The sequence below is a fragment of the Lepidochelys olivacea genome, assembly GCF_965140295.1.
Source record: "Lepidochelys olivacea isolate rLepOli2 genome assembly, chromosome: 11".
NCBI classification, from domain to species: domain Eukaryota; kingdom Metazoa; phylum Chordata; order Testudines; family Cheloniidae; genus Lepidochelys; species Lepidochelys olivacea.
Window position 1 is genome coordinate 60,566,589 of NC_140421.1, and position 23,039 is coordinate 60,589,627.

Genomic DNA, 23,039 nt, shown 5'->3' on the forward strand with positions numbered 1-23,039 from the left:
ATTCTGCAAGTGACATTTAAGAGCCAATACTTGAAGTATGTAAAGGTCTATTCAGTCAAATACAGGGGACACCATGTACTCCTTATCTATTTAAAAGACAAAGTATTGTTGAAGATGGGGGGTTTTCCCCTGACAAAATTGCTACAAGTTTACAACCATTTAGCCACTCCCCAAAGAAAAAAGGAAAGGTTTTGCTTATCTGGCATATCAGTCTGGGACTCCATTACCATAGTATCTGAGTGCCTCACAATCTTGAATGTATTTACTAGTAGCTGAAAGCCTATGCTGTCGCAGGGGTGTAATTAGTACAGTTATACATGTAAAAAAACTGGAAAACGGATGGGAAATTGGATGGAAATTAAAAATTGGATAGAAATAGATCTCTAAGCCGAGCGATGATTGAACTTGGTGATATTCTGAACAAAAAGACCTCTCAGCCTTGCTTGTAGCTATTGGCATTGCTTCATACTAACTCAGCAGAGTTCCATGAGAGGACCTTCCCTCTTATCCCATGACTGCTTACTTTGCATAACAGCCTTTGGTGAGGGATGTTGTCAAAGGCTTTCTGAAAGTCCAAGTACACTATATCCACGGGATCACCCTTGTCCACATGTTTGCTAACACCCTCAAAGAATTCAAATAGAATGGTGAGACATGATTTCCCTTTACAAAAGCCATGATGACACTTTCCCAACAAACTGTGTTCATCTGTGTGTCTTATAATTCTGTTCTTTACTATAGTTTCAACCCATTGGTCTGGTACTGAAGTTAGGGATACTGGCCTGTGATTGCCTCTGCAGCTTTGTTTAAAAATTGGTGTCACATTAGCTATCCTCCTGTCATCTGGTACAGGAGCTGATGTAAATTATAGGTTACATACCACAGTTAGTAGTTCTGCAATTTCATATTTGAGCTCCTTCAGAACTCTTGGGTGAATACCATCTGGTCCTGGGGACTTCTTATTGTTTAGTTTATCAATTGCTTCCAAGACCTCCTCTATTGACACCTCAATCTGGGACAGTTTCTCAGATTCGTCACCTAAAAAGAATGGCTCCCTCACATCGTGTGCAGTGAAGACTGATACAAAGAATTCATTTAGTTTGTCTGCAATGGCCTTATCTTCCTTGAGTGTTCCTTTACCACCTAGATCATCCAGTGGGCCCCCTGATTGTTTGGCAGGCTTCTGCTGCTGATGTACTTAATTTTCTTGCTGTTAGTTTTTGACTCTTTGACTAGTTGCTCTTCAGATTCTTTTTTGGCCTGCCTAATTATACTTGGCTTGCCAAAGTTTATGCTCCTTTCTGTTTTTCTCGGTAGATTTAACTTCCAGTTTTTAAAGGATTCACTTTTGCCTCTGCTTCTTTTACTTTGTTATTTAGGCGTGGTGGCACTTCTTTGGTTCTCTTACTATGTTTTTTAATATGGGTTATACATTTAATTTGAACCTGTGTTATGGTGTTTTTAAAAAGTTTCCATGTAGATTGCAGGTATTTCACTTTTGTCACTGTACCTTTTAATTTCCATTTAATTAGCTTCCTCATTTTTGTGGTGTTCCCCAGGAAATTCTTACTCACCTTGTTGGGGCTTGTTTAGGCATCTTTGAAGTTTCTCACAGTCCTCTCTGATCCTGATTAGTCTTGTTGGGGGTGGAGCTTGCCTGCCTGCGTTTGATACCCTGCACTAGGGAATCTCTGAGGTTCCATGGAACCCTTGAGCCTTTCTCTTTCTAGTATAACATTCCAGAAGGAACTGTAGACTTGCCTTGCAGCTACTTAAATCAGAACTGACTTCCCATTAATGGGTGAAGCAGAGAAACAAGAAGTCATATAGTCCTCCCCAAAAAACCTAGAGGCCTGACTCCACTGAACGTCAGGGGAGGAGTTTTCACAGGGTTCCAGGGAGGAAGTGGAAGAGCATACTGTAGAATCAGCCTTCCAGCCTCATTTACTTCCATACTCCCTGGGCAAGAGCTGATGGTTTTGGTGGTCCTATCATTGTGGAAGGGAAAATATTTCGCAGGATTAGGGTATCGGAACAATTTTTAAGTAAAGCTCTAAATAATGTGAATTTGTGGGGGGAATAAGATATTACTAAAAAGATCAGAAAAAATTACTAGATTTTCTTATCTTGCTGTAGTGAGAAATTGCATGAAAATAGAGTTTTGGTTTCCTAACTATGAGAGAGTTACTAAAACCATAGGTTTCAGAGTAACAGCCGTGTTAGTCTGTATTCGCAAAAAGAAAAGGAGTACTTGTGGCACCTTAGAGACTAACCACTTTATTTGAGCTTAAGCTTTCGTGAGCTACAGCTCACTTCGTCGGATGCAACTAAATAAATAAAACCATAGATACAGAGGGCTCTTGATACTGGCATAGGGGAAGTATACAAATTTTGGTCTTCCATGACAAAACAAAGATGCTACCTCTTGGATCTCTGACGTATTCTTAGACTAATAACCTCTCTTCTTGATCAAGGAATATCATATAACTTATGATAGCTAATGATCCACAAATAGAAAAACTTTGTATCATGGCCTAACGTACCTTTAACCAAAATACCCCAAAATTGCCCTTCTCCTGAGTGATAGGCCAGTTTTGATGCCTTGCAGGTTAGTTTCCCATTGGAGGGAAATAAATTATTTAGCATCTGGATATTTTTGTAGAGAAAATTGTTTTATTTACACTATATATACACTCCAGTCCTTGAACAGCGGTGAGCAGACAGCATGCAGGCAATCCCACCTTTTCTGGAATCTGAGCCAAAACACCAATGCTTAGTTCCCAAGGGAGCAACTCTGTCCCAAGATTTGAGTACGGCTAGACTAAGCAGAGAGCAAACTCTCCCTTGCTGTTTGCCACACCTCCTTCCACTCAAAAAACCTTCATCATAAAATTAAGAACAATACAGCTTTTCTTCAAAGACTGAACAATGATCAACTACCAAGAAAAATAATTTGTAAAACTATGTGTAACAACTCTGTCTGGTGCCTTTTGCTGTGACAAGAGAATCGGAACTTACCAATTAGTTTATATTCTCTCTCCTTAAATAGCAGAATAACCACTTCTTCTTAAATTGTTATTTTGCCTAGATTTGCACATTTGAAAATATTCCATTTAAAAAAAAATTCTGGGAACATTAACTGCATTATTGCTGCTTTTCTTGCTTGGGCCAATGGAAGAGTCAAAGTGAGCATAAACTCTCTACAACTATCTGACGGTATCCTTGCTTTCCCTATTTTCAGAATGTGTCTTTCAGCTACTCAAATATAATTTGTTGCTCCAGGCTTTCCAAAGACAAAGTTACACTTGCTGAATCATCAGACAGATGACGAGAGAGGGTTTGGGAGAGGGGTTGAATGGTCTTTTGACAGATCTGTTGTGTTGCGCCAATTGTGTGTGTGTGGGGGGAAGTGGTAAAGGTCATAGAATGTTTATAACATGTTAGTATGTCAGAGAAATGGTTGGAAGCAGTTTTGTCTAATAAACTGAAATCCCTGTAAATCAGAGGGCTACACCATGAAATTCCGGATAATTTAATCTTTCAAAAAAGACAAGCAGAGACTTTTTGACAATGATGATTGGACTTTTTCTGGGACATAAAATCAATTTATATTTGAGGTCTGTCAGTTCCTCTCTGATTTAGTTGCCATTTTCCTGTTCTGATATAAAAAAAAATCAGGATTCAGAAGGCCTTGTGGTGGGAGGAGGGGAGCTGATAAGCACAGCCATTTCTATAGCTGTTTTCTGCTGAACCAGTTCATGAGCTCCTTGAAATGATCAAGGAAAGTCCTCTACCAAAGGGAAGATGCAAATAATATGGGACTAAAAGACTTGTGTCTCTAGGAACTTTCCTACATAGGGGAATTGTCATTGTAGATCAGAATCGAAGTCCATCTAGTCCTAGTGTACTCTCTCTGATCGTGGCCAGTAACAGATACTTCAGAAGAAGATGTAAGAACCTTACATTAGGCAGTGGTGGGGTAATCTGCCCTGTACATAGGTCTCATCCTGGCTTCTAATATTTAGGCCATGTCTACACTACCAGCTTCTCCCGTCGGCATAGAGCGGTTACACGAGTGATCTTACAGCGGGCACCTCTAACCTCGCTAGTGTAGGTATGGCCTTAGATTGGTGTAAGCTCTGAAGCACGTTTTTATATATATTTCAAAGTTTGTTGTCATTATTTATAACTGGGAAATTCTCGATATTTCTATTGAAATATTCAATCCTTTTGTGAATCTTGTTATATCCTTGGCCACAAGAAGTCCACAGTTGAATCTCAAATTGTGTAAATAAGTATTTCCTTTTATTGATTTTGAATTTCCCACCCTTCAGTTTTATTGACTGCCCTTTATTCTTATTTCATGAGACTGGGAGAACAAAGTTCTTGATCTACCTTCTCTATAACATTAATTATAAACTTTCATTATTTTATGTATTTTACCCTTTCCCTTCTTATTCTTCTCCTTTCTAAGGTAAACAATCCCAGTCTTCTCAATCTCTCTTCATGGGGGAATTTTTCTAGGCCTTTGATTATTCTCATCACTCTTTCCTGAATCCCCTCTGCTTCTGCAGTTTTAAGATGAGGTGACTGGTACTGCATACAGTATTCCAGATGAGGCCACACTGTTGATTTTATTTAAAGGCATAATGTTCTCTGTATAATTTCACCATCCCATTCCTTATTAATAATAGTATCTTATTAGCTTTTTTGTCCACAGCTACACAATAAGCTGTGGTTTTTCATTGAGCTGTCTACTTGCACCCAGGTCCCTTTCTTGAGTTGATACAACTGATTGAGAACCCTGTAAGGTTCACAAATAGTTTAAATTTTTCCCTTTAGTGTGCATTATTTTGCATTTATTGACACTGAATAGTATTTGCCATCGTGTTGCAGATGGATCTAGCTTGTTTAGGCATCTTTGAAGTTCCTCACAGTCCTCTCTGATCCTGATTAGTCTAAATAACTGGGTGTCCTCTGCAAATTTTGCTACATCACTATTCATCCCCCTTTCTAGATCATTAATAAAAGTATTTAACAGTATGGGATCTGATATGGAACCTTGAGGTATGCTGCTGTTGACCATTTAATCCTACTCCTTGCTTTCTGTCTCCTACCCAGTTGTTGATCCATGACAATACTTTGCCTCTCATCCCATGGCTACTTAGCTTTTTTAGTAGCCTCTTGTGCAGGATCTTGTCAGAGGATTTCTGGATGTCTAAATAATCTGTCTTTTATCCATTACTTTGACATATTCAAAGAATTCTGAGAGATTAGTGAGACACAATTTTCCATTGCAGAATCCATGCTGGTCAGCTCTGCTGTATAGTCTTTACAGCTTTGGCTCATTTGGGGCATTTTTCTCCCTTATATGTTCTTTTATTGCGGGAAATCTCTGCAATCTCTGGGAGCAAGAAACAAAGACCAAGGCTCGTACTATAGTTTGTTTCCAGTATATTTTTAATGCAGTATATATTGGGGATTTGATGTGTTCTGACTGTTTGAATAGATTTTATTTTTGTTTTAGCGTTTGTCAAACATGAAATGCTGCAGTGTGTGGGTTCTGAAATTCCCAGGGTAAGAGTATGTTATGGCAATGTAAAGAAAACTAGTTTTTTCTTTTGGAGGGCTGTTGGGAGGGGCCAATTTCAAACTGCTTGTGAGAATACTGGCTTTCAATAAAAGGAGACAAAGAAAATATTTGCTACTGTTTCTAGTAAAACCAGAACTTCATTAGCTATTAATTTACATCCTGGCTAGCAGTAAACATGCTGATGCTGTAGAAGCACCATGCACAATACCAACTTTTGTAAAATGCTTTGAGCTTCTACAATGCAAGTTACTGATTGTTAGTCCTAATAATAAATTCAGCCCTGCTAGTTTATGATTAAGTTTATTTTGGGAATTACCAGGATGGTTAGATGCCAAGGCAGCAGATAGAAGTAAGGGTGGCAATACCATAACATGACATTCTTACTTCTGCAGATGGAGGGTCCACCGTGGCTCACCACAGCTGTCAGCATGGCTCTTCCCTGGCTCTGGGTGGGAGTGGGCCTTGGAGCCTCACTAAGTAGATCCCTGCAAATCTGCAGACAATTTTTGCGGATTGTGGATTGGATGTGGATACTTTTTTTTTTTTTTAAATTCCCGCAGGGCTCTACTTAAAAGTTTGGGAAACCAGTCACATTCCAGAAGATGGGGTTGTACATGTTTTTCAAAGAAGAAGAATGAATGATCAGCTTGCTGAAATTATAGAAGAATAAAGCTGCTATCGGGCCCAGGGAAGGTGTTTGTTACAATTGTACTGCTGAATCAACTGAAATACTGTCTCAACCCAAAAATGAGAGACAACCAGTGTGGTTTCTGTAGAGGTCGATCTACAATCTGTACATTTATATGTTTTGTGGAATGTTATTGAAAAACAACTAGAGTGACAAAAGGAAGTTAACATCACATTTATGGACTTTTCATCTGCTTTAGAGTCTGTGCATCCATCAGTACTATGGATACTGCTACACCAATATGGGGTTCCTGAGGACCTAGTGTGTCTAGGTTCACTGGTTGTATTGGGGACTTATTTTCAGTAGAATCAGGAGTATGCCAGGGATGCATTCTCTGATCTACATTGTTTAATATTCTAATAAACTAGCTGATGACGACAAACCTGATTGAGGCCCAGATAGGATGTGTAAAACTTAGATTCATCTTTAGAGGTTTTTGAGCATGTGGATGATATTGCCTTACTTGGAGAGATTACTAGCCAACTGCAGCTAATGCTGGAAGAGCTGGGGAAAATTTCCAAATCTATAGGACTTAAGATGCATGGTGATAAAATCACAGCTATACATGACTCCTATAAAACAGGAATGAATGGTGGCCGATTCTGCATGTAGATGGCAATGGCATTGAATGGGCGAATAGTTTTATCTATCTAGGTAGTTGGTTGATTGCAAGGGGTTCTATAACCAAAGAAGTCACATGTTGGATTGGTCTTGTCAATGGTATTTCAGCATCTTGAAAGGCTTCTGTTTGGGCAGTGGGATGTTTGTGTGACAACTAAGATATGAGTGTCAGTGTGGTGATGGTGGTGATAACTCTGTTACATGGAGCAGAAACATGGCCATTAAAAACAGCTGAGGAGAGGAAACAAAACAGTTGTCAAAAGTTAAGTCATGTTCTTAACATCCATTGGTCTGATTTTTGTCACAAATGAGGAATTACTTGGAAGATCCTGGCAAGTTGCAGTCTTACATCCAAGGAGAACAAGACGACTGCAGGGGCAGGTGGTGTCATGTCCAATGTGCAGAAGAATGTATGCTTTTTACAGAAGGTCTGCAGAGTTGAGGTTGAAGGAAGTAGCGCATCAGGCTGACCACAAATGAGGTTGGAAGATGCAATTTTGAGAGATTTAAGAAGCCTAAATCCTCCAATACTGATTTGTGGTGAAGAAAGAGTATATGCAAGGGACCATTCAAGCTAGAAGTCTATTCTGTACTCCACCATTGCTACCTCATAGCCATGTGACCTGCTGCTGCTTTGCGTTTGTACTTTCTTTATTTTCCCAAAGGGAGTTGATTTTCTTTAGGTGGTAACCATTAAAAGATGCTGATTTGCAACATAGTTGCAAGCTATATAGTTTTATGCTAAATCTGGTACTACTTTTACTAACCAGGATGATATACTATCTATACACATTTATTTAAGCAATTATATAGCTTAATTTATATTTATTCAGATTTGTAATTTTTACTTTTTTATTATATTAGAAAATGGTGAATGATTCATTTCTTATTTACTAGATTAATTTGTTACCTATGATTTAGGTCAAGCTCTATTTAGATGGAAATTCAAATGCAATTAAAAATGTACAAAAAGCCTATTTTATTTAAAAAACTACTGTAAATGTGCTGGATACATGCGAACATTTATCTAAAGTGTATCAAAACATTTTGCATCTAAAACTAATTTATTAAACAAAGGAAGGATCTGTAGCTAGTGAATTGAGCTGATTTGTTTCTGGTCATCAGGTCCTTCAAGATTTTTAGAACTAGTGGATCTCCTCTTCTAACACCTAGTTTTTATTCACAGATTTGAAGAGGCAAACAAGCTTTCCTGCTTCAACTCCTAATTAGTTTCTTAACTTGCAGTGAGCTAGTCATTGAACTGAATTAGATGAATAAACTGAAATGAAAGGGATCCTATCGCTGCACCTCCAGAGGAGGCTACTAGTGTCAAAAGCTGGTTTAGCACTTCAATATGCTCTGGTTCCAAGTGCTTAACTAGTGACTTCCATAAGTTCAGTGGTTTGACTTCCTTTAAAACTTGGCAGCAAACATACTGCTGAATATTTTTTTTTATTTAATGTAAATGATTTTAATAGATAATAGTAAGTTTAGGCCTTGCATAGGTTGCCAATTTCAAATATGTTTAATTTTTTTAAAATAAAACTATATTTAATTTTAGTTTTAAAACATCTGATTTAAATCTTTGTTTAATGGACCTCTGTCTACCCTGATTTCTTCCTATTCCTGTATCACTCCACCATCAAGCTGACAGTCACAGAAGGCTACATTCCAGTGAAATGTGTGTATGGAATACTGCATCCTGTCTGTAAGCAGGTAGATGTTTGTGTTTCCTTCCTTGTTTGTATTTTACACATTTTTTTAATCAGGGAAGATGTTAAGTTTTAAGCTGTATTGAGGGTTATATGTTCAACTATCATAAACTTTAACGTCAGAAGGGACTGTAATGATCATCTAGTCTGACCTCTTGTACATTGCAAGCCACAGAACCTCACCCACCCACTTCTGAAATAGACCCCTAATCTCTGGTTGCATTACATGTGATTATTGGCTTGACTGAAATTCTCAAATCATGGTTTAAACACTTCATGTTACAGAGAATTCACCATTTACACTAGTTTAAACCTGCTAGTGACCTGTGCCCCATGCTGCAGAAGAAAGTGAAAAACCCAGAGCCTCTGCCGATGTGACCCACGGGAAAATTGCTATATTTGGGGTTGGGAAGTAATCAGTTAGACTCTGAGCATGTGAGCAAGACCCACCAGACAGATACCTGGGAAAGAATTCTCTGTAGTAACTCAAATCCCTCTCCATCTAGTGTCCCGTCTCCAGCCATGGGGATTTTTGTCTGTGTATTATATAGCCAGCAGGTTTAAAGTTACTCCAATTCTGCCAGCTTGCCCTTGCCACAAACACCCGTACTATTGTACTATTATGTGCTCATTGTGTTATGAAATTGCCCTATGATCATACTTGATTCTTTTGGCTCTCATGTTTAGATTTCAGAGTAAAGGCTAACACAGTGAAAATTCTGTAGTTCATCATGGAGAAATGATCCTGTAACTAATGAAGTAAACTATTTACAGAGGCAGGGCTAGATTGGCAGAGGTTCCCTTATTGTCAAGTGAAATTTCCCTAAAGCAATGGAACAATTGAGGGTAGAATTAAAATGGAATTTAAACCAAGTAAAGATTTTGTGGTAGGCAGCCAGAAGACCAGACCCAATATTCTGAAGTACCAGCTGGGTCTGTTTTCATAATCTAATACTGCAGTGTTTCTTGTCTAGTTTATAGTTGACTAAAATTCATGAGAACTGCAGTATCCCCTTAAACTAGGAATTGGTAGTAGGTTTTGTTGAGGATGTCTGCAGATGAGAGGTTCGCAGATGCCGTTGGAGTGTTGGCCAGTAACGTGGAGGCTAGGTCACTTTAGTTCATCTCAACATACCTCACTTATAAATTGGCTAAATTGACCCCTCTTGGTACAATTTAATAATAATAATAATTAATAAATAATAAAACCAAAAAGTTAGTGACTCATTAGCAGAAACAAATGAGCTGTCCAAAGTTTACCAATGGATTAGAATATTAGCCTCTGAGTCCAAATGTGCACTGCTAGTATGAGCAGGATGTGAGTCATTTTTGTTGTTTCCAGTTATGAGTGCAGTCTACACTGGAGATTAAGAGTAAGATCAATTGACTGTGAACTAAAAGCATTAGCTGTGGAGAAGATTTACTCATTAGCAGCTAATGCTGTTTCAGCAAATACTGTTATGGCAATGTAAAGAAAACTAGTTTTTTCTTTTGGAGGGCTGTTGGGTGGGGGGCAATTTCAAACTGCTTGTGAGAATGCTGGCTTTCAATAAAAGGAGACAAAGAAAATATTTGATACTATTTCTAGTAAAGCCAGAACTTCATTAGCTATTAATTTACATCCTGGCTAGTAGTAAACATGCTAATGCTGTAGAAGCACCATGCACAATACCAACTTTTGTAAAATGCTTTGAGCTCCTACAATGCAAGTTACTGATTCTTAGTCCTAATAATAAATTCAGCCTTGCTAGTTTATGATTAAGTTTATTTTGGGAATTACCAGGACGGTTAGATGCCAAAACAATCCCTATATGTACAATGCAATGCTACAAGTGGCAAATGTGCTTAGTTTAATAAATAACTAATAAAAGGAAAACCAGAGCAGTTTGCCTGTGGCAATTTTTCTCCAGAGAAACCAAATTTTAACAATATTGGGCTTCCCAACGTTTTTCTCTTGGGTGATATTTCAAAGCCAGCTGGCTAGATTGTGTCTCCAAAATTTGCGTGTTTACTAAGTTATTGCGTACCTACCAGTTTGTGTACAGAAATGCCAGATCGATGGGCACACAGTTCAGGTGATTGCTTTTGAAAATGTGGTTCTTTTAGATATGAGAAAGATGGGCGGTTACAAGATCAGTTTTATAACGTTATGGCTCATCATTTTTAATGTAAATAATACCACGGTTTGGTAAATGATGTGTATAGTATATCCACATTCAGGAAATATTGTATGTATTTGATTCCTTTAACCAATTTTAAATCTCACTTCTTTCTCTCTTTCTATAAATAAACCTTTAGATGTTAGATACTAAAGAATTGGCAACAGCGTGATTATTGGCTAAGATCTGAGTTATATACTGACCTGGATATGTGGCTGGTCCTTTGGGATCAGAAGAACCCTTTGATGAAATTGGTTTTAAATAACTACTAATCATTAAGTCTTGTGTTTTGGGTTTTGAATCCGTGACTGGAATACCTAAGGAGGCTGCATTTCTGGCTTCCTGTTAGTCAGTATGGTGAGACAGAAGTTTACTTTTGTTGCTGGTTTGGTATATCTTATGGAAGAATAAGCACCAGTTTTGGGGTGTGTTTGCCATATTTCTCAGCAGCTTGTCCTGAATTTGGTTTTCTCAATTGTGACCCACTGAGACATGGTGACAGACGGGCATGAGAGGGATTTATTAGCAGACTGCTGACTAATAAGACTGTTTATATATTAGGATATGAATTAGCAAAATATTTCTTCTAAAGATTTTTGAGAGAGACTAACATTTTTCTCTCCTGTATCTCTTCTTATTGATATTTTTGTTAATTTATTAGAGGTAGGGAGAGGCTTATTTTTGGCCTGATCCCAGGCCCACTAAAATCAGTGGGAGTCTTTCCATTGACTTCAGTGGGCTTTGGATGAGACCCTTAATAGAAAGAAAATGGAGAATGAGTGGCTTTGTGCCTGTAGTTCTCTGTTCTCTGTGTCACCAGCTGACATTGACCTTCTGTTTTGAGAGGGTCTACAGTGATGTTACTTTGCATTTCTGTCAGTAAAGTGGTGGGAGTAGGTAAGGGGAGTACTTAAATTGGATTTTAAGTAAGTCCATTTTGTATTAGAAGTAAGTCCATTGTGTTGCTTTGTAGTGTTGTGTTCTTTGAAAGAAAATTCAGTCTTTTTCTTGTTTTTCATTTAGGGTACTACAGAATGTTAAAATATGTTAATTTCTAACAACAAGAGAGTGTCTCTAATTTTTGTTTTTTGCTGGGCCCTTGGTTACTTGCTTAAGACAATACAGAAAATGTAAATAATGTAAAGTAAATATAAGTAGTGTACATAATTTTTACTGAAAGCAGAAGTACGTACAATACAGACATTGCTTAGTCATAGATTCCTAAAGGGAAGAGGTGCACTTATAGCAGCCTTGCTAAACTGTCAAGAAGCTTTATTAGCCCTGGTACAAAAACAACTCTCCTGCTCTTTATCATGGTAAACGGTGAAATAAACTAATGTTTTACTTTCCTGCTCCGAAAAACTGCTTGCCGCAATTAAGTGGGCAAGTGGAATTTTGTAAGGATATGGCATAGTTATAACCTGAGTTGCTTGTAAGGTATAGTATTCTTAAGGCCCTTCATTTTTAGTTTTTTATTTTGTTTAAAATTTCCAAGAATTTATCTGTGTTTTACAAAAATTTAAAAATGGATTAAAATCAATGCAAAAGATTAACTTCACAATTGTTTGGGTAAATATTGGGGCATGGGAGGATAGAGAAAAGTAAGAGGATTGAAAGTAAAAGCAGCTTAATGCTATGGGTTATTTCACAAACTGTACGTAAACCCATATATGTGTACATATATGTATCTTCTACTACATTGCCTTACTTTAACAGGCAGTCTCACATCATGTAATGTATTGGTTGTTCTTAATACGATCAGTATTTTCCCGTACTGGAGTGATCCAAAATTCACGTGAAAATCTGTCAAAAACAAATAGCATTTGTAAAACCTGGGAATTGTTGAGAAAGGATCAGTAAAAACTGAAAACAAAGGGCCTCAAATAGTCTTCATGGCTCACTGCGTGTCCTTTCTGGTGAGGGTGAGTTAATCTTGTTCATTTTGGGTTATTTGGTAAAGTGGCTGCTTCTCTGTGGGTGCAGTTTTATGACGATCGTTCTAAATTTTTGCACTCTGTTCCCCTACATAGTGATTGGTGTTATGTAAAAAGTAAAAGTGTGTGTGTGTGAGAGAGAGAGCTTCAGATTCTGAAAGAATTTGAGGGAGTTTTGAGTAAATTACACAGGCCTGATTTTACTAGCCGACATCTCAGTTTCTAAAGAAAATAAGTAAAATATGCTATGCAACTCTTTTGGTAATAAGCAGAGTTTGTTGCTTGAAAAACAACTATAGAATTCCAGGGATCTTCATATGGGGAATAGAGATAGGCACAGGCAAGAAGGCCTTAATTTCATCTCCACATAACTGTTTTACTGTGTTCTCATATTAAACGAAGTACAGAGTCACAAAGCCATGACTGCTTGAGCCTCAATCTAGCCATACGCTTTCGTATGTCCTTAACTTTAAATATTTAGCTTGTTCTTAAGTGCTTTGCTGAATTGGGGCCTTGAAAGGCAAATCTTCTCTGATAATAGAACCTGTAATATTCCTTTTATTTTCATTATTATATCCTGTTGGATTTTCATAAAGAAAAGTCATAATCTTTTTAGGATTTAAGATTTTGTGTTTTGTGTGTAAAATTTTGTTTTGTGTGCTTTGTAATAGACTTATTTACAATTCTTTCTCTTTAGCATGGCCTGGTGTATACGATTGCCACTAGTGAATTATTGACGTCTACGAGTAGGGCTTACACCTAATAAGAAATGAGGCTATAATCACCTTTTCAAACCCCCGAGGAAAGATTAATCTCTTCAAGAGTGATGTGGGCATTGCTGAGAGAGCAAAAAGCTATTTGCTCTGAAAAAACAAAATGAAAGTTTAGCCATGTTAAAACGCATACTGTTTGCTTACACTCAGTTTACCATGCAAAACAGATCACTCTGTTTTAATTATCTCTCAGCCCTCACCCCTGTACCCCAGCCCTCTGACTGAGCCCCTCCCACACTCCAAACCTCTCATCACCAGTCCCACCCCAGAGCTCTCACATTTTTACATTATTTTAAAAAATATATATCGGCTTACAAGGCAGGTATGGGGTGGCAGGATTTGGACCTGTTCTGGGCACCACAAAAAGTTATGGTATAAAAAAACCTACTGCCGCTGGCCACCCTTACTTCTGGGCTGGTGCTGGCAGCGGTGCTGCTTTCAGAGCTGGGTATCCAGAGAGTGATGGGTGCTATATCCCCTTGTCCTCTGTTTGGGAACTTGAAATATGGTAACCCTAGCAAAGGATCGAAAAGTTATCGCAGTATTTTTTGTGATCTCGCAACCCCTCAACAATAGCGTTGTGACCCCCTTTTGTGTTGGGATCCCCAGTTTGAGAAATGGTGCCCTAAAGGCTGCTAGTATGTGGAAACAGGGTCCTTGTAGTGGGGTGGTTACCCGCTCCAGCCTTAAAGGGCTTAAAACAGCCCAGGAGAGGGCTGTGGCTGGGAGCAAGCAGTTCCCAGGCTGGGCTGTGGCCATGCCCCAGCGAGGGCTCAGCTGGCCCTTATAAGAGTGCAGTGGGCCAGGAGCAGACAGAGTCTCTTCTCACTGTGGAGAGAGATGGGCCTGGCTGCTGGGGAGCGTACCAGAGTACCTGAGGTGGAGCAGGGCTGGGGAAGGCCAGAGGAGCTGGGAGGCTTCAGACTGGAAAAGCCCCAGGCTGCAGGCCTGGCAGACGGCCTATGACCGAGTACTGGGGTTGCAGGGGGCAGCCCAAAGATAGGCAGAGGCAGCAGGTCCAAACCCCCCCTTGCCTGTGATGATTGGCTTATACACTGCAGTCCGCCCCAGTGTGCGGGGGCTAAATGGTGACTGTAGCCAAAGGCTGAGGTGAGGTGGGGATAGTGTGTGGGGGTTCCCCTGGGAGGGGGAGACCCAGATCTCTGGGGGTACTGCCAGGGGGCAGCACCCTGGATAAAAGGGGCACTGGAGTCTGGGAGGGACAAGGGAGCCAGCGGCAGTGAGACACCGGCCTGCAGAGGGTGCTCTGGAGGCTGGACGAGCTAATTCCCTGAGAGACCAGGAGGAAGCACCGCAGGGATGAGTCCTGCACCGTGACAGTCCTGTTGTGGAAAGTGTCTAAAATATAGCTAAAGACACAAAGTTATGTGGGTTTTGATATTTATTTACTATTCATTTTTACATTCTGAGATATTTCTTTAAAAACACACTTTTCAGTCCTTGAGATGACAATTTTTCATAAGTGGAATAATAGTCTCCCCTGCTGGAAAAGCTCTAGCCTTTTGCTGTATATTCAAAATAAGAGACTGTTGGTATGCTTTCCTGACAAATTAAGAATGTTCAGTGTTCTGTACCATGAGTTTTCCGTGTCTGATATGCATTGAATGTATGTTTTAAGCTGTTTATTTTCATGTTACGGAAGGTTGAAGAAAGATAAAATAAAGAGCACAGTTCAGTGCTGAGGGGGAGAGAGAGACGTGGACAATAAATCCACAGAACTGGAAGTCTCAACATGTGGTGCTTTTTTGCTCTGTGCTGTCACATAGGTGCTGTGTGCCATCTTGACTCCGATGGGGAGGTCGCATTTCCTCACAGTTCCTTCACTCTGGTATTGCTGATCCTGCTGTTTTTCTGCTTCATTACCCTAATATGTGCATTGTTGGTGCCTTTTTACTTCCAGCCCTTCAGACAGGTTCAAAGGCTACTTTAATGGAACCAAAGAAAAGCCCTACAGCCCCACAAAAATATTCAACCAATTTAGCAAATATTCAATAGTATGATTACAGAATTAAATTCAGCTGCAATGGTACAGTGACAGGCTTAAATGAAATCCAGACTGAAGTTCAACCTCTTTGGTGAGAAGTGGATAAATAGAACAACAGGTTTTTCACTGTAATGGACTGCTAAATTATTGGCTGCTAGAAGTGAATAAGAATAGCAAACCTTTCTTATTGTAGTTAATAATTATGGCAGAAATAAGTGTTTCTACCCAAAGATTCTAATATAAATTCTTATTTTTTAATCTTAAAATGTAATTTTTTTATACTTTATATTTGAAATGAACCAAATTAGTTGGTGCTACTATTGGAAAACCTTCAATAGCAAGATGAGAGATTTTAATTAAATTTAATTGAGCAGAAGCTATTGTGTAGTCATTATTAACTTGTAAACATGGTTTTCTGCTTCAGTTGACAGCAATATTATATACAATTCCAATTTAATTTGTGGTTATTATCACAGTGACAAACCTGTTTCCATGTAATCTGGTTTCTGTAACATTCTTCTGTGCTAATCCAGACCATGCTTTATCACCACCTTTGCAGGAAGTGGGCTTGCCAGTTATGCTTCTTTTTTGCTGTTTTTTTTTCCCCCTTATTTCTTTTCCATTTCCCTTTATGACCACCTGTCTAAGGAAACTGGCATGTGGCTACTTCAGTTTTGCTACTACTGCACTACTGACTTAAATATGTAAACTCAGCAAAATATCTGAATAATACTGCATTTGGAGGGCATGTTTTGGAATGTACTATACAGGAAGAAAAGCCTTAATGTCACACGTCAATCATAGACATCTTTTCCTTTTCACAAGAAATCATAACAAAGAGGACTGTTAGCTCTCTTTGTGTTGAGAGCATTTATTATGCCTCAAGTTCCTACTTGCTAGGGGCTCCTCCTTAGTCAATTTGCATCACATATGGGTGGTCTGTTGGTCTCAGGGAATATCCATTTGGTCCCTGGAGATTTTGGTCCTGAGGGAGTTTCCTTCTACTTTTATTTGACATTACAAACAATATGTAGTGCATCTTCTGATGCAGCATTTGAACTGCAGGTGTTGCAGGCTGCCTTTCCTAGGTAGCTCTAGTCTTAGGGTCTGGTCTGGCATTATGCTAAGGAAGGGTAATTTCTTAAATTTTTTAAGGTTTCTTTAAACATTTTTATGTCACCTAGATATCCTGGGCAGTTAGGCTGAGATGATAGGATTGTTCTTTGATTTCTTGTTGATAGTTTACTATAGTTACTGCTCGACTGTTCAGCTGGAGCTTGGCAACCAAGAGGAACTGTATGTACGGAGAGTCTGGTCCCCTCTCCATCTCTTCGAATAAAAGTGATGAATTTGGAAGAAATGAGGGAATATAGCAATCTATATATTCAATTCAGGGAGTCCCTTGCATATGTGGATTGAGGTTATCTTTGGGGGGAATTTTTGAGGCTTTTTAGCTGGGCTTTGGTTTGACTCCTCTAATTGGCACTGGATCAGAAACAACTAAGCTGCATTATTAATTTAACAGGTTTTATAATTTAACCTATATTTAATTTATAATTTATTAATTTAACAGGTTTTATGTATATAGAGACATATAAGTACTTTTCTAAATAGAATCAAATTAAATAATGATAGTTTGTATTGTTTGGGTCAGCTCTGTAGCTGGGGCCTTTAAAGAGGCGTAATCATTCTAGAGCACTATCTTACAAGTAGATGTAGTGTGAATGTGCATTATTTTGTTAACTGTTTTAATTTTTGATGAGATGTGCTGATATTACAATGTCTAGCAAGTTATATTGAACATTGTCAGACTCATTAGATTACTGCTTTATTTCATTAGTTCAAAGCATCAATACTTTGATTATGGTGAAAACATGTATTTACTATTTGCCCAGCCAGAGTAGGGTAGAAAATACATTAGAACTGTTGAATTGTTGTTAATGTAACAGTTTTGTCTTGGCTGCTGCAGATGTCTGTTTTAAAGACATACATTTCTAAATCTGAAAAATGGCATCAAGTTCCTTTTACCCACTGTACAATTGTAATACTGCTGTAAACTTTTAAATCTGTGTAATACTTCAGTCAAACTGTGTTAATTATAACTCATTAAAGATTCTGGTTATGATGGAGGAAAAAGGATTGAAATTACACTAGATTAATTTAGCAATATATGGGATACATTATTTTCAGAGTCCTCGTTTGTCTCTTACTTCTCTTTGGAAGTAAAGCCCTGCTGTCAGGCACAGATTTGCCTGTGGTTCCTGTCTATTTGATGGAGGCTGTTTGTGGTGCTGGAGAGGCATCTGTAATGCTGGGGAGTTGCCAGGACCTCATTAAGTGCATCTTGGATCACAGCCAGACGTTCAATGTAGTTGAGCCTCAGCATTTTCTCTGAGAACCAAGGGAAGCAATTGGAAAAGGAGGAGGGGAAAGGAAGAAAAGTCCTCTTCACCTATGTATTGCTGTGTTTTATTGTGTTAAATGGGTGTAGCTGAACTCTTGGAATTAAATTAAGCCCTTAACTTCTACAAGCTGTTGCAAAGCTGAATAGAGCAACCCCTGGCCCCCTCCCCTCTCTCTCTCTTTTTTTTTTGTGTTAATGAGACACAACAATTGTAATAGGGCATTCAAACTTCTGTCCTTCAATACTGTTAATAAAAGTGACTTTTCTTTTGCAGTTTTATGACCCAGATGAGAATGAAGAAAACGATTGTTTGGAGGACTCTTTAAACATGACCAGTGTAGCAAAATAAGGCAGTTTAAAAGACCCTTTGTGAAGTTGTTTAGGCCTCAAATTTTCCATATCTTTAAAATTGTACATTCTGTTGAAAAGGAAATATGTCAGTTGATCCTTGTGTCCTTTAAATTGCTCACTGTAAGAGTAAATGATGTGAATGAAATGCTAATGTACATACATTTGTGCATAACTTCCTGTAATGCACATGCCTGTTTTTCTTTAAGGTATATAATATGTGCAATAATTAAAATATTATATACTTCAATTACACAGCTGGAGAAATAAATGTTTAACTGAATGCAAGAGGCCATATTTTAAGATCTTTTTAGATATTTGAGACCTAAAGCAACTCAGTGCTTTTGAGATCAAACAAGAAAGTTGGTAGCTTTCTGAAATGACGTTCTTCTAACTTAGGTTGCATTCTACTTTTTCCTTCTATGTTCATACTACTAAACTAAATTCAAGATATTAAAAAGTACATCTTTGTGGTGCTGGTGTTGTAGCTTTGAGTTGTGCTGGCCATAAAAAGCTCTTTGTACAGACAGAGGGTAGAAAGTACTGTCTTATCAAATGTTTTGAACAACTCACATGTAAAATTGTACACTGAGACTATCTAAGCGTGAAGGCAACCCAGAATAGTTTAGTGTTCAGCAGTTATGTGATTATAATGTGAATTGATCTCATTGAATGGCTTGGAAGAGTGTGTTACTTGGATACGCCTCAATCAGTCTCTTCGGTGTCTTCCTCACACCCCTTCCCACAAAGTCTCCAGTACTGATTGAAAAAAGACATGAAAATTAGCTACAGTGTGATACTATCCAGCACTGTCAACTGTGAAAGGTACTGTTTGTTCATGTTAGCTGATTTGTTATGTAAATTAGCAGTATAAATCTCTTCCAGGGTTTTAAAATTTTGTTTCTTTTGCAAATACCTGAGTTTTAAACTAATACTGGGAGATCTAATAGCATATCTAGGAAAACAGCAGTCTGGCCAGCACAACTGGGCCAGAGGGAGATCATTTTTCCTGGAGGAATGGTGGATTTTGTTGTTGTTGATTGTAGTATGTATATGGTAAACTTCCATACAGCACAGTTTTTGTTGTATACTGTGAAAATGGAAATTAAAATTTGCCAAGTTATTTATGATACTGGATTGCAAAGTACACGGAGACATAAAATTTAATGTACTCACAAATGCCCCCAAATGAATCCATTTGTAGCAAAGCTTTCAGAACAAGTTGAGCTGTTTGTTGTTGCTGTGAGTACACTACAGCTTTTCTGTGAAATTTACAAGCAATTATTGTGGACAGCTTTGCCCATTTTATGTTCCATGCTTATTTTTTAGTATAAGATTTTTGTACAGCAATTAATATGTATTGTAGGTATTTACTTGACATCACTGTTTAAGATATGGGAGTTATTCTCATATTTTATTTGAGCTTGTGAAAATGCTTCAAATTGAGATGAACTATAGTCAGAGAAATTGGACACTGGTAAACACTGTTGCTCTTTGTACAGCAGCAGATTGGTTAATAGATTCATGCTGCTGCTCTCTGCAAAGGAGCCAGGTCAGAACAAGAGGCCCACTGTTCCTGAGTGTTCGAAGATGTTGGGATCTTTCTCTGGGGACAGTTGGGCAACCCACGGTTGTTGGGTGTTCTGGTTTTTTTTGGTTTGGTTTTTTTTACTACTTTTTTTTGGCAGTGCAAGCTGTAATATTGATGAATGATTAAAACACTTTTAAAAAGAAGCATTGAATTTGTGTAAAACCATTCTGCAGTGTCTGAAAGAAAACTTTGTTACTTTCGTGTTATTTCTTTCCTCTCACTGACACTGGTTGGTTGGTTGGTTTTTGTTTTGGTTGCTGTTAGGATTCTTAAAAAAGGCTGCTTGATCGACTTATTATTTAGTCTACCTGAACTGTTGCCACCTCTCACAAAGTAAGACTTCTTTTTTTAAAAAAATATTGGTTTAAACAAGGATAAACAAATCAGTGCAAGCAAAGGAGTCCGCTGGACAACCAAAAAGTAATACATGGGCTGGTAAGAGCTGACCAGCATTTCAAGTCGTGCCGTAATTTACCAGATTTCTTCCGAGAGCCCTCCATTTAAAAAAAATACTTTGTAGGCTAATAATGTTAGTATATACCAGAGTACTGATATGTTTGCTGTTAAAATAAATTTTAGTTATGCAAACTTTTGTAACCCCCAACGAGATTACATAGATTCCTGGGACCCTGTGTGCTGGCAGCTCAGGAAGAGGCACACTGTCCCTAGTAGGGAGGGGGAGCCAAGGCAGACTCAGAGCCTGCCCAGCAACCAATACGGAGTGAGAGGCCCTCCCAGTGAGCTGAGAAAAGGGGAGAAGCCATTTTGGAGTCAGTCCGGAGCCAGCCAGGAAAAGGGCAGGACTGGCTGTGTGGGGAGCTGGTGAGTCCCAGGCCTGCATGCCGGGTTCCCTCTGAGAACAGGCCTCTAGGGACCTAACAGCAGATCACTTAGCTGGGTTTTTTCTTCCCCACTGATGATTCCCAATTTGTAGAGTTTGCTGGGAAACTTCCTCAGCCAGGCTGAGTTCACCCTCCAGCTTAGGGTGACCAGGTGAAACAGACAAAATATCGGAACACGTGGGGGAAGCAAAAAAAAAAAAAAAAAAAGCGCGGCTGAAGCAGAGTTGCCGAAGCAAAAAAAATCCAAAAACCTGCCGGAGCAGCCAGGGCCACAGTATCGGGACAAATGGCATCCCAACATGCATTGGTTGGGATGCAGGACAAAGAACTAAAAATTGGGACAGTCCTGATTTTATCGGGACGTCTGGTCACCTGACTCCAGCTCCCTAGATGAGACCAGTCACCACATGGTCAGCTCTGCTCTGTCTGCTAGTCCAGGGAAATCCTGGGACCGACGCAGCCTGATTTCTGCCTAAAGGAAGATCCCTGCCAGCAGAGAGCAGCCCCTCTGCAGTGATTGAGGAGTCCAGAGTCATCTTCGAACCTGCGGGATCATTCATGGAGTTTGTGAGTGCATCATCTTTTAGTTAGTTAGTCAGGTAATTTGTTTTGGGGCCCACCTACTCTTTGAACTGTGTCCTCAAGCCAGGGAGTAAGGGTTTGAAGATTTTTATAACCTGCTGCATATTACATCTGTGGAGGGATTTGCCACCTTCTCCCACTTGTGAGTCCTTTGGGCTGTACTGTACCCAGTCAGCCACACTGCTAAACCACTGCAAAGAAGAATTTTGTGGTTATAGGTTGTCAAGGGCCCCAGCAAAGTATGCGTACCAGTGGGACACTTATTTTACATTTGCTACATCAAGTCACGGGTATTTTCAGTGTGGGCACCGGTTGCCCTAAAAATAGTGTTTTACCCTGTTATGTTGTATTTGTCTCCTGTTTAATATAATTATTGTGTTGAATATATTGTATGTGTTTGTGTTATTTCTTGGAAGTCTCCAACTATCTGGCAAGTAAGTGGGAATTACCTTGTAGTTAAAATTCTCCGCCCAAACTGCCCTGGGAACCCTGCCAGGAAGGAGCGAGTGGGGTGAAGGCACCGCCAAATAATTTCATTGAAAAAAGAAAAGAAAATACACCCTGCTAAGTGGGTGGTGGAATCCAAAAAAACCCAAACCTGTAAGCAAATTGGCATTAAAGGAGGTAACCAGGTAGAGAGGGGGTGCTACACTTTGAAATTATTTGGAGCAAAAAAAATAAAAGTTCAGAAACATTGGTGCACACGCTGGAAAAACTGCATTTGTTATACTTAGTTTTTTTGGCTATTGATTTTTCATATATCTGTCTCTGCCATCTAGAAAAAATGCCTGGTTGTTGGTAATGGTTGGCGGGAAATGATTTTGACCACTGCAGCACACTCATTTATTAAGGAAAGGACAGGAATTAGGTACTTGGAGGAAGTATGGAAATATATGGTTTTAAAAACAAATGATGAGGTAGTCCCTCTATACATCATCACATCTCATTAGTTTTATAAATAAATTTTTTTTGTGATCACTGAGTCAAATTAATGTGCAAAATAGTTTCATTTCCATTACACATACATCTGACTACAGGAGTATTCCTATTATATGACAAAGGATGAATATAGGACTTCGGAAGACTCAGATAAGGAAAAACTATCTCATTATCCCTCCTTAAAAGCATAAAGTACTTAAAACAAAATTTAGCCAGTTGGATCTTTGGACTGTTGATTTGGATTTTTTTTTTAAAACCGTAGATGATACACCTTTCTCGCTGTAATAATTGGAGTCAACATTTTGATTTGGTGTGGCTTCCACTGGAATGCTCAAAATCAGATTGCAAGCTGTCAGGGTTCCCTCCCCACTCTGAACTCTAGGGTACAGATGTGGGGACCCACATGAAAGACCCCACTAAGCTTATCTCTAAAAACTTCCCGAAGGCACACATTCTTCCTTGTCCTTGGAACGATATCGCTGCCACCACCAAGTGAGTTAAACAAAGATTTAGGAAAAGGACCACTTGGAGTTCCTGTTTCCCCAAAATATCCCCCCCAAGCCCATTCACCCCCTTTCCTGGGGAGGCTTGAGAGTAAACAAGGTGAGCACAGACCAGCCCCTTGGGTTTCTAGGACACTAAAAACCAATCAGTTTCTTAAATCAGAACTTTATTATAAAGAAAAAGTAAAAGAAGTACCTCTGTAAAATCAGGATGGAAGGTAATTTTACAGGGTAATCAGATTCAAAACACAGGATTCCCCTCCAGACAAAACTTTAAAGTTACAGAAAAAAACAGGAATAAACCTCCCTCTTAGCCTAGAGAAAATTCAGAAGCTAAAACAAAAG

General features: G+C 38.9%; 1 protein-coding gene across 3 annotated transcripts in view; it reads left to right on the forward strand.

Annotated features, from left to right (window-relative positions):
• Positions 1–23,039, forward strand: part of BMPR2 (bone morphogenetic protein receptor type 2) — a 178,739-nt gene that overhangs the window by 32,006 nt on the left and 123,694 nt on the right. The window contains exon 1 of one of the 3 annotated variants that reach the window (XM_084643388.1): positions 8,603–8,618. The exons of 1 other annotated variant lie outside the window; for it this stretch is intronic. The gene's annotated coding sequence lies outside the window, so the exon portion shown is untranslated. Of the gene's footprint in view, positions 1–8,602; positions 8,619–18,784; positions 19,063–23,039 lie in introns of those variants that run through there. One more of the 3 variants, XM_084643387.1, reaches the window with a different exon arrangement.